The sequence below is a fragment of the Dasypus novemcinctus genome, chromosome 14, assembly GCF_030445035.2.
Source record: "Dasypus novemcinctus isolate mDasNov1 chromosome 14, mDasNov1.1.hap2, whole genome shotgun sequence".
Classification (NCBI taxonomy): Eukaryota; Metazoa; Chordata; class Mammalia; order Cingulata; family Dasypodidae; genus Dasypus; species Dasypus novemcinctus.
In genome coordinates, this window is record NC_080686.1 from 39,052,366 (window position 1) to 39,061,088 (window position 8,723).

Below are 8,723 nucleotides of genomic sequence, written 5' to 3' on the forward strand. Positions count from 1 at the left end.
ACATCTCTGAGCACCGTTGCGCCTCATGGTCAATGGTCCACATCATAGCCCACACTCTCCCACAGTCCACCCAGTGGGCCATGGGTCGACATACAGTGTCTGGTAACTGTCCTTGCAGTACCACCCAAGACAACTCCAAGTCCTGAAAACGCCCCCACATCTCATCTCTTCGTCCCACTCCCTACCCCCAGCAGCCACCATGGTCACTTTCTCCACACCAATGCCACATTTTCTTCGAATACTAATCACAATAGTTCATGAATAGAAAATCAGTAAGTCCACTCTAATCCATACTCTATTCCTCCATCCTGTGGACCCTAGAATGGCCATGTCCACTCCACATCTATATCAAGAGGGGGCTTAGATTCCACATGGATGCTGGATGCAATTCTCCTGCTTTCAGTTGTAGGCACTCTTGGCTCCCTGGCGTGGTGGTTGACCTTCTTCACCTCCATTTTAGCTGAGTGGGGTAAGTCCAATAAACCAGAGTGTGGGAGTTGCAAGTCTGTTGAGGCTTAGGGCCTGGTTATCACAGATATTCAGGTCCCCTGGGTATACATTAAACCCCAGCACCAACTACAGTTCTGGTAAAAGTAACAGTAGAGGCTTGTGAACAAAGATCACATCTGAGTCCAGCTCTATCACATTCCTATTACAACTTTCCAGGATCATCAGGTACTTTATGAACAAGAGCTGGAGTCAGCCATTTCTCCAAGACACCTTGTTTCCTTACTGTTGGAAATGAGATTTAGATACCAAACTCTGGGCACTAAGGTGTTGATTGCTACTGGGTTGGTTACTGTTCCCACAGCTCATTTATTTCATTGCTATCATGTTACATTACCATGATACCTTTCTAACAGTGAATAACCTAACATTGGTACATTATAATTAACTAAATTCTGTGCTTTACTAAGGATTCATTTCTTATTCCCTAATGTTTTTTTCTTGTCCAAGATCCTATGAGGATATCACACTACATTTAGTCATCATGTCCCTGGAATCTCCTCTGGTCATAAAGTTTCTCAGATATTCCATTTTTTATGACCTTGCGAATGTTGCAGAATATTGGTCAAGTATTTTGTAGACTATCCTTTCATTGGGATTTGTTGGATGTTTTTCTCATGGTTAGACTGAGGTTATGGTTTTTTTGAAAGGAAGATCACATAAGTGAGTACCATTCTCTCCATATCATGTCAAGGGTACATGCTCTTAACATGGCTTAACACTGATAATGGTTGATCACTGGCAAGGTAATGCTTGTCAAATTCTTCATTGTAAAATGAATGTTTCTCACCCTTTCCAGTCTTTACTTTTTGAAAGCAAGTTATTAAGCACAGGCCACACTCAAGAGGTGGGAAGTTAAGATCATCCACTTTAATTTGGATTTGTCCCTTCTATCTCATTTTGTAATTTATGCAATCATTTAATTAAATCAGTATTGACTCATGAGTATTTACTTTATACTTTGAGTAATAATCAAATGCAACATTATTTTGGTGCTCATTTTTCTAACTTTTCTTCTTTGAAGGCTCTTTTAGTTTGGAACCCACGTCCCTTTGACATGCCCACATCTTTTTCCCTACATTCTAGCACTACAAGGTGTTCCAGGGTCATTTGTATATTCCCTCACTCAAGCCTAGACATAGCCATTTGTCCAACAACCACTGGTACATTTTATTGATGAATGGCATTAGAAACCAAGATCTAAGCATTACGTTTGTCCTATGTTCCAAGGATGGCAGTGCTTCTATGCCCTCTCAACAGACAGAAATAGGACATATATGCATGTATATATAATGCATGAATATATGCATATGGGTGTGTATTTCTGTATATATCCATCTGCATTTATATTAAGCTAAACATGAGTTCATACTGAAGCCTTTGACTCCAATCCAAAATATCATGGTTCATTCTAGCCTTATCCCTTTGTTTATCTGTTACTCCCATTCCAAAAGTAAGAAGGCTGGCCCCACCATTCACCACCCATTTACTTGCTGGTTCAATTGTAGAGTACATGCATGGCAGGGTCAGATAGGTAATTCATATCCCCATGAGAAACAACTTTGCCAACTAGAGTATAATGCTTATGTGCATGTCCTTTTTGTCTTCAATCCTAACAGTTCTGGTCAAAACAAAGTTTTCTGAAGTTACTTTAGTCACTACCTTTTCCCCACTCCTCCAGTAATCTGTGTTGAGTTAAGCTGCTATGTTTGAGATAATTTGTTACACAGCCATAAAAAATTTATGTATCTTTACCCTGAAAAGGATATTTTGTTGGCTAGTATTTAGATTTCATAGGTCCCAGACCACTTCCTAATTATTCAGCCTCACTGCAGTTTCCTTATCTTCCACATACATTGGAGGCAATTATGCCCATCTCCTATTTCAGCTATTGCTTTCACTAGTTCAGTGAACTTTTCAGTAAAACTGCTAATGAATCACTGTCTTCAGTTCTTCATGTTTTGTCCCTACCCAGTAATATTAGGCATTTAAGAGAATTTTTCCTCCAACACTCATTGCTAAAATTTTGTGGGTTTTTATTTTATCATCTTAATTTTTCTCATCTTTTATACATGACTTAAGGAATTTCAAAAATATACTACCACCTCTGCCATCTTCTCAATTTTGTTTTTTTTTCCCCAAAAGTACTTAATTTTGATGGTCTTACAATAGACTTTCATAAACAGCAGCAAGATAAAAGATAACTGAGGCCAAAAAGATTACATGGTGGGAAGCAGACTTGTCCCAGTGGTTAGGGTGTCCATCTACCACATGGGAGGTCTGCAGTTCAAACCCTGGGCCTTCTTGACCCATGTGGAGCTGGCCCATGCACAGTGCTGATGCACGCAGGGAGTGCCAAGCCATGCAGGGGTGTCCCCGCGCTGGGGAGCCCCACATGCAAGGAGTGCCCCCTGTAAGGAGAGCCACTCAGCGCAAAGGAGAGTGCAGCCTGCCCAGGAATGGCACCACACACGCGGAGGGCTGACACAGCAAGATGACGCAACCAAAAGAAACACAGATTCCCATGCCGCTGACAACAACAGAAGCAGACAAAAAAGATGCAGCAAATAGACACAGAGAACAGACAACTGGGGCGGGGGCAGGGGGGGAAAGGGGAGAGAAATAAATAAATAAATGTTTAAAAAAAAAAAAAGATTACATGGTTATTTCAAAGAAACACAGTTAAGTATAGAAACAGAATTAAAACTACAGACCCCAGTTTAGTAATCTAAAAACACTATGCACACAATGCCACTTCTCTTTTCCCATACTGAACTTGTCTTTTCTCTTTTGGTGAAGAGCAGGATTGTTGGCATCAGGGTATTTCCAATTGTTTTAGGAAAATAAGAATTCCAGAGAGCAGAATTTCATTCTTTAAAAAATGATAAATCTGAGCATTTCATTATTCTGCTTATATAGCATTTTATCATTTTCAACTATAGTGTTTTAACTTAATGCCTTGAATTGTGACTATCTTTAATGTGCATATGAATAATTTTGAGATCTTTTAAAAATGTAGATTCTGATTCAGTATGCCTCAGGTAGAACCTGAGAGGCTGCTTCAAGAGACTCTTAGGTAAAGTTAATGCTGATGATCTGTGAACATCTCTCTATGTAGTAAGGGCCTAGAGGAACCTTTAATGGGCTTCAGATACCTGTGCATTCTCTGATTTTATAACACAATTTGGTCAGTGTTCTTATATAATTTTTTTTTAAATTGAGAGTTTCCATGGTTTTCAAGGGATTTAAAATGAAATGAAAGAACCTTTAGCCTATAACATAAAGTTCAATCTCCTTAGGATAAAATGTAAAGCCATTCATAATCTTTCTTGCTTTACTCCCCCCCCCCCCCAAAACTACCCTTTAAGTGTCTTGCTTTCTAATCATGCTTAGAACTTGTTTTAAAATCTAAAATCATATATGATTCCTACTAGCTATCTCTTCAAATGGAATTAAAATCTTTTTCTCACAAATCACCATTTGTATGTTCCCATTCATTATCTCAAGTCACATTTACTAAGTACCTTTATTTATGTATTATGCTTTGTACGAGGCCTTATGGATCTAAAAATATGTATTAGTCTCTACTTGTGACATTACTGTACTTACTTAAAGATAAAATGCTCTAGTAGAGTATTTCCTTTCAATTGGATTATTAATTCCCTTAAATTGAACTACCAGCTGTTGGTGCATTGAGGGAATGGATGACTATAGGAAGAAAAGAAGGCAGGAAAACAGGAAAGCAGGAAGGAAAAAAATATGTGAAAAAGGACGAGGGTGGCATGTGTAAAGGGTCTAGATTGAAAGTCTTAAAGAGTTGTGTTATTAGACAGGAAAAATATAATTTATAGGAACTGCACTTATCACTTATAAAAGTTTACAAGAAATATTATTTTTTAATAATTTTTTGAAAGTTGTAATCCACAGAATTGGAAAGCTGTATAAGGAAAACTATCACTGGGAGCCATCACAATATTGCATTTTTCCCTATCATATACAAAAGATAATTATTAAGAATAAATACTAACACAACTTTTCCCAAATCTCTTACAAATCTGCCCAAATCTCTTACAAATTTACCAGGGATGGGAAGGCAGTAGTGAAGAAAACGTGTTCAATATTATTAAGTAGGATTGTCACTATTTTATTAATCCAGAGGTTCTTTTGGTTTTCTCTAAGTCATCTGATCACTGGATTTAGAGATATCACACAGGGTTTCCAAATATTGGTTTTTAATTTGTGATCATTTGTTTTCCCGGTGGGTTGATATATTAGTCAGGGTTTTCTAGGGAAACAGAATCAACAAGAGATATGTGTCAATATTATGTGATTTTGTGAGTCTCTCATGAAGCCAGGATGCACAAGTCCAGGTTCCACAGGCAGGCTGGGACCAGGGGCTGCAATGAAAGTCCAGTGATGGTTCTTGACGAGTTCTGGGAGACGTTGGCTGTCCAAAGACAAGCTGACAAATTCTCACTCAATGCTGGAATCACTTCCCCTTTTAAGGCATTCAACTGACTGGATAAAGCGTCTCGCATTACAGATGGCAATCTTCCTGACTGATGTAACTGTAATCAGCTATTTATGATTTACCACTGCAGTAAAGTCAATGGTGACTAAAGTCCATAAATGCCCTTGTATTACAGTTAGCCCAGTGCTTGCTTGACAAACAGCTGGGCACAATTACCTGGCTGAGTTTACACATTAGCTTAACCATCACAGTTGATATTCAGAAAAGTTGTTCACTGCTAGAAATTCTCACTCCTTGCTAGGACCCTCAAGCAGATGTTAGGAATGGAGGCATAGTAACAGAAACTGGTAGGAAAATTTGCAATTTGATCTACAAATATCTACCAGTAAGAAAAGTCTTTTTGTTTTGTGAATCCCCTGTGTTGTGTATGTCATGGATTTAACTAAAAATAAATAATTTATACTATACCAATATGAAGAACTATAGTAAAAGGCAGATTGAGAAGTAACAGTAGATAATTATACCTGAAATAATTTACCAAGAAGAATGCATATAAAATAGTTTACTAAATACATGTATAAGCATTCAAAAGCTCATCTAATAGAAGAGTTGTAAAGAAAATCCCGAGTCCACCTCAATGTGTTTAATCTTCTTCTAGTCATGGTATCAAGGTCTGGTCTCATTATATGCAAGCTATTCCTAGCGAATTGAAAAGAAGGTGCATGGATACCATGCTATTATTAATCACTGCCTCTATTGTCAAAAGCTATTTGCAGATATTCTATCTCATTCTAACTAAAAATTATTCTGATGTATTTTTGGTTTGCTCTTCTTTTGTACTACAATTCAGCACATGAAAATGGTGCTCTACAAATCAGGGAATAGTGAAAGTAATAATTTGTCCACACAAATTAGAGTCTGATGTACTACCATTCTCTAATGTCTCTTATATTAGACTTTGCATCTCCAACCACTGAATTTTTAGATGTGCAAAGAAAATTGCCACAATTTAAAATAACCTAGAGAGACAGAATGATAGGCAATATCCTAACTACCTTAGCCTTTTACATTTCTGAAGCCTTGTTGCTAAGGAAACCACTTGGGACTTTAGGGAAATTTGTGGACAGTTAAAATGGATTGTGACTCTACAGAGATACTCACTTGCACAGTCCATGGTCCATGTTGCTTCCATTATTCCTGTAGAATAAAGCTTCTAGCCCTTCAATATTAAGCCTAGAATTTCAGGGACTGAAGATGGAAATAGAAAAATGGAAAGGTTTATTCACTTTTTTTCTAAAGTATATGCTGTATCTCAAATACTATTTGAGATTATTATTAGGTTAGGCTGTTAGAAAGTAGAATCTAGTAGGGAGAGTGTACAGTACAAACTTACATTTTTCATTTGTATTTATAATGTGTAATGTTAATTTGCAAGGAATATTTACAGTTTTAAAAATCTAAAAAAAGACAGGCCAGACTATGCTGGAAATTTGACTGAATTCTATATAAGTACAGATATGTGTCTTTACTCACAATACAGATGTTATGTAAGAATGAGGATAGGCTGACAGTTCAAAAATGCTTGAGCTAGATTTTCAGTTTCCTTGTGTTTGTTTCTGTTTTCTATGTTTATCCCTTCACAAATGTCTACTGAAGATGTGATATCCTTAGTGTGACAATTGACTGAAGAATAGGAAATAGGGGTGCAAACTAGCTTCTTTTTTTTCTTTTTTTTTTTAATATTATTTTTTTGAAGATACATAGATCACACAAAAAAGTTACATTAAAAAATATACCCTACACCCACCCCACTCCACTCCTCCCACATCAACAACCTCTTGCATCATTGTGGCACATTCACTGCATTCAGTGAATACATTTTGGAGCACTGCTGCACCATATGCATAATAGTTTACATTGTAGTTTATACTCTCCCCCAGTCCATTCAGTGAGATATGGCAGGATATATAATATCCCGCACCTTTTCCTGCAATATCATTTAGGACAACTCCAAGTCCCAAAAATGTCCCACATCACATCTCTTCTTCCCTCTCCCTGCTCTCAGCAACTACCATGGCCACTTCCTTCACACATCAATGCTACAATTTATTCCATTACTTGTCACAATAGTTCTATAGTAGAATACCAGGAAGTCCACTCTAATCCATATTTTACTCCTCCATCCTGTGGACCCTGGGATGTTGATGTCCACTCCAACTCTACATCAAGAGGGGCTTAGATACCACATGGTTGATGATGCAATTCTAAATGTTCCCTTCACATATAATTGTGGTTAATTTTGAACCATACTCAGCTTCTGGCTCCCTCAAAACATGATGGTTAACCTTGGCATACTCTCCATACACTCCTGTCACATGAGAGATGCAACTCCTCCCTGAGTGTTTAAGGGCTACCAAACAACCCACCATTTCATCTTCATGAACTTTAAAACATCTGTGCATGACATCTGCAAGGCAGCAAGAATCTACCCAAGAAGCATATAAGCTCTGTTTTAACAAATATTTAACGTTGGATGGTAGCATAGCAGCTTCAATCTTCTTCAGTTCCAGAATGTAAATAGTGAAAATCTATAAAGTCAGAGGTAAAAGATGGGATACAACTCAAAAATATGCAGTTTCTATATCTCCTAATAATTCAATATTATGATATGTTACTATTTCCATCATATACCTTTATGGACAAATGCTTCAATGAAAAATAAACACTTTCATATACATTACTTTCATGCACTAGCTGATGATAATCATCAAGCCCAGATGACTAATTTTCCCTGTCCCAAATTCCTTCTGAGATTATGAAAATGATACAAAAACTGGAGAAACCATTTAATAGCACCAGAAGTTAATGGAAAACATTATTTACCTGCAAACAACATAAGGATTTTAACGAGATATTTTTTAGACAGGAATCAATTGGAGAAAAAAACAAAAACAAAAATGAGTAGAACAGAATGACAAAGCAGAAAACCAACAGAGTAATCTTTGGATCCAACCAGACAAACCTAACTAATGGGGGCAAGAGCGACAGACAAGGTTAACCTATGGGAAATAAAGGGAGCATTTGTCTTGGAATCCCTCTCACCATTAAGAATAAAGACCATTAGAAAGTCATTCCATAGGGAAACGCTGAGGGCATTTCCAAGTAAAAAAAGTTAGTGGGCTGCAACAGCTGTGTTTGTGTTTTTCCCCTCACTTTAGTGGGCTTTTCTCTGCATTAGTAGGGCTGCTATTAGAGTCAATGGACACTAACACCAATTGGTCATTGAGGAAACAAGGTTAGCATAGCCACTCAATTTTGGAGAAATGTTGGTTATTGATAATCATCTCTTTATTTAAGGGAGGGTAAAGAGGAAAAATCATTACAAGTAGACTATAAAAAGATTATGCACAGTAAAAGTAAAGGACACAGTACCTCAAAAATTAAATGAAGGGTCTACACTAAAAAGAAAAATAATACTACAAAATAAAGAAGTAGATTTTAGAAAATATCTGCTTTGTCTTGCAATAAAAAAGAAAAAGAACTGAAAACCTTGAAAAAAAGATATGAAAGATGAGAGGATAAGACAACAGACTGAGATATAAAAAGGAGCTAGCTGGGAGCTAGACGGAAGGGCAAAATGGGCTGAATGAGACAAGAAAAAAATGAAAGGAAACAAAAGATACAATAACTAATTTTACAACTGCTTTGAAAACCGTAAAGTGAAGAACCTATACTACAAACCTGC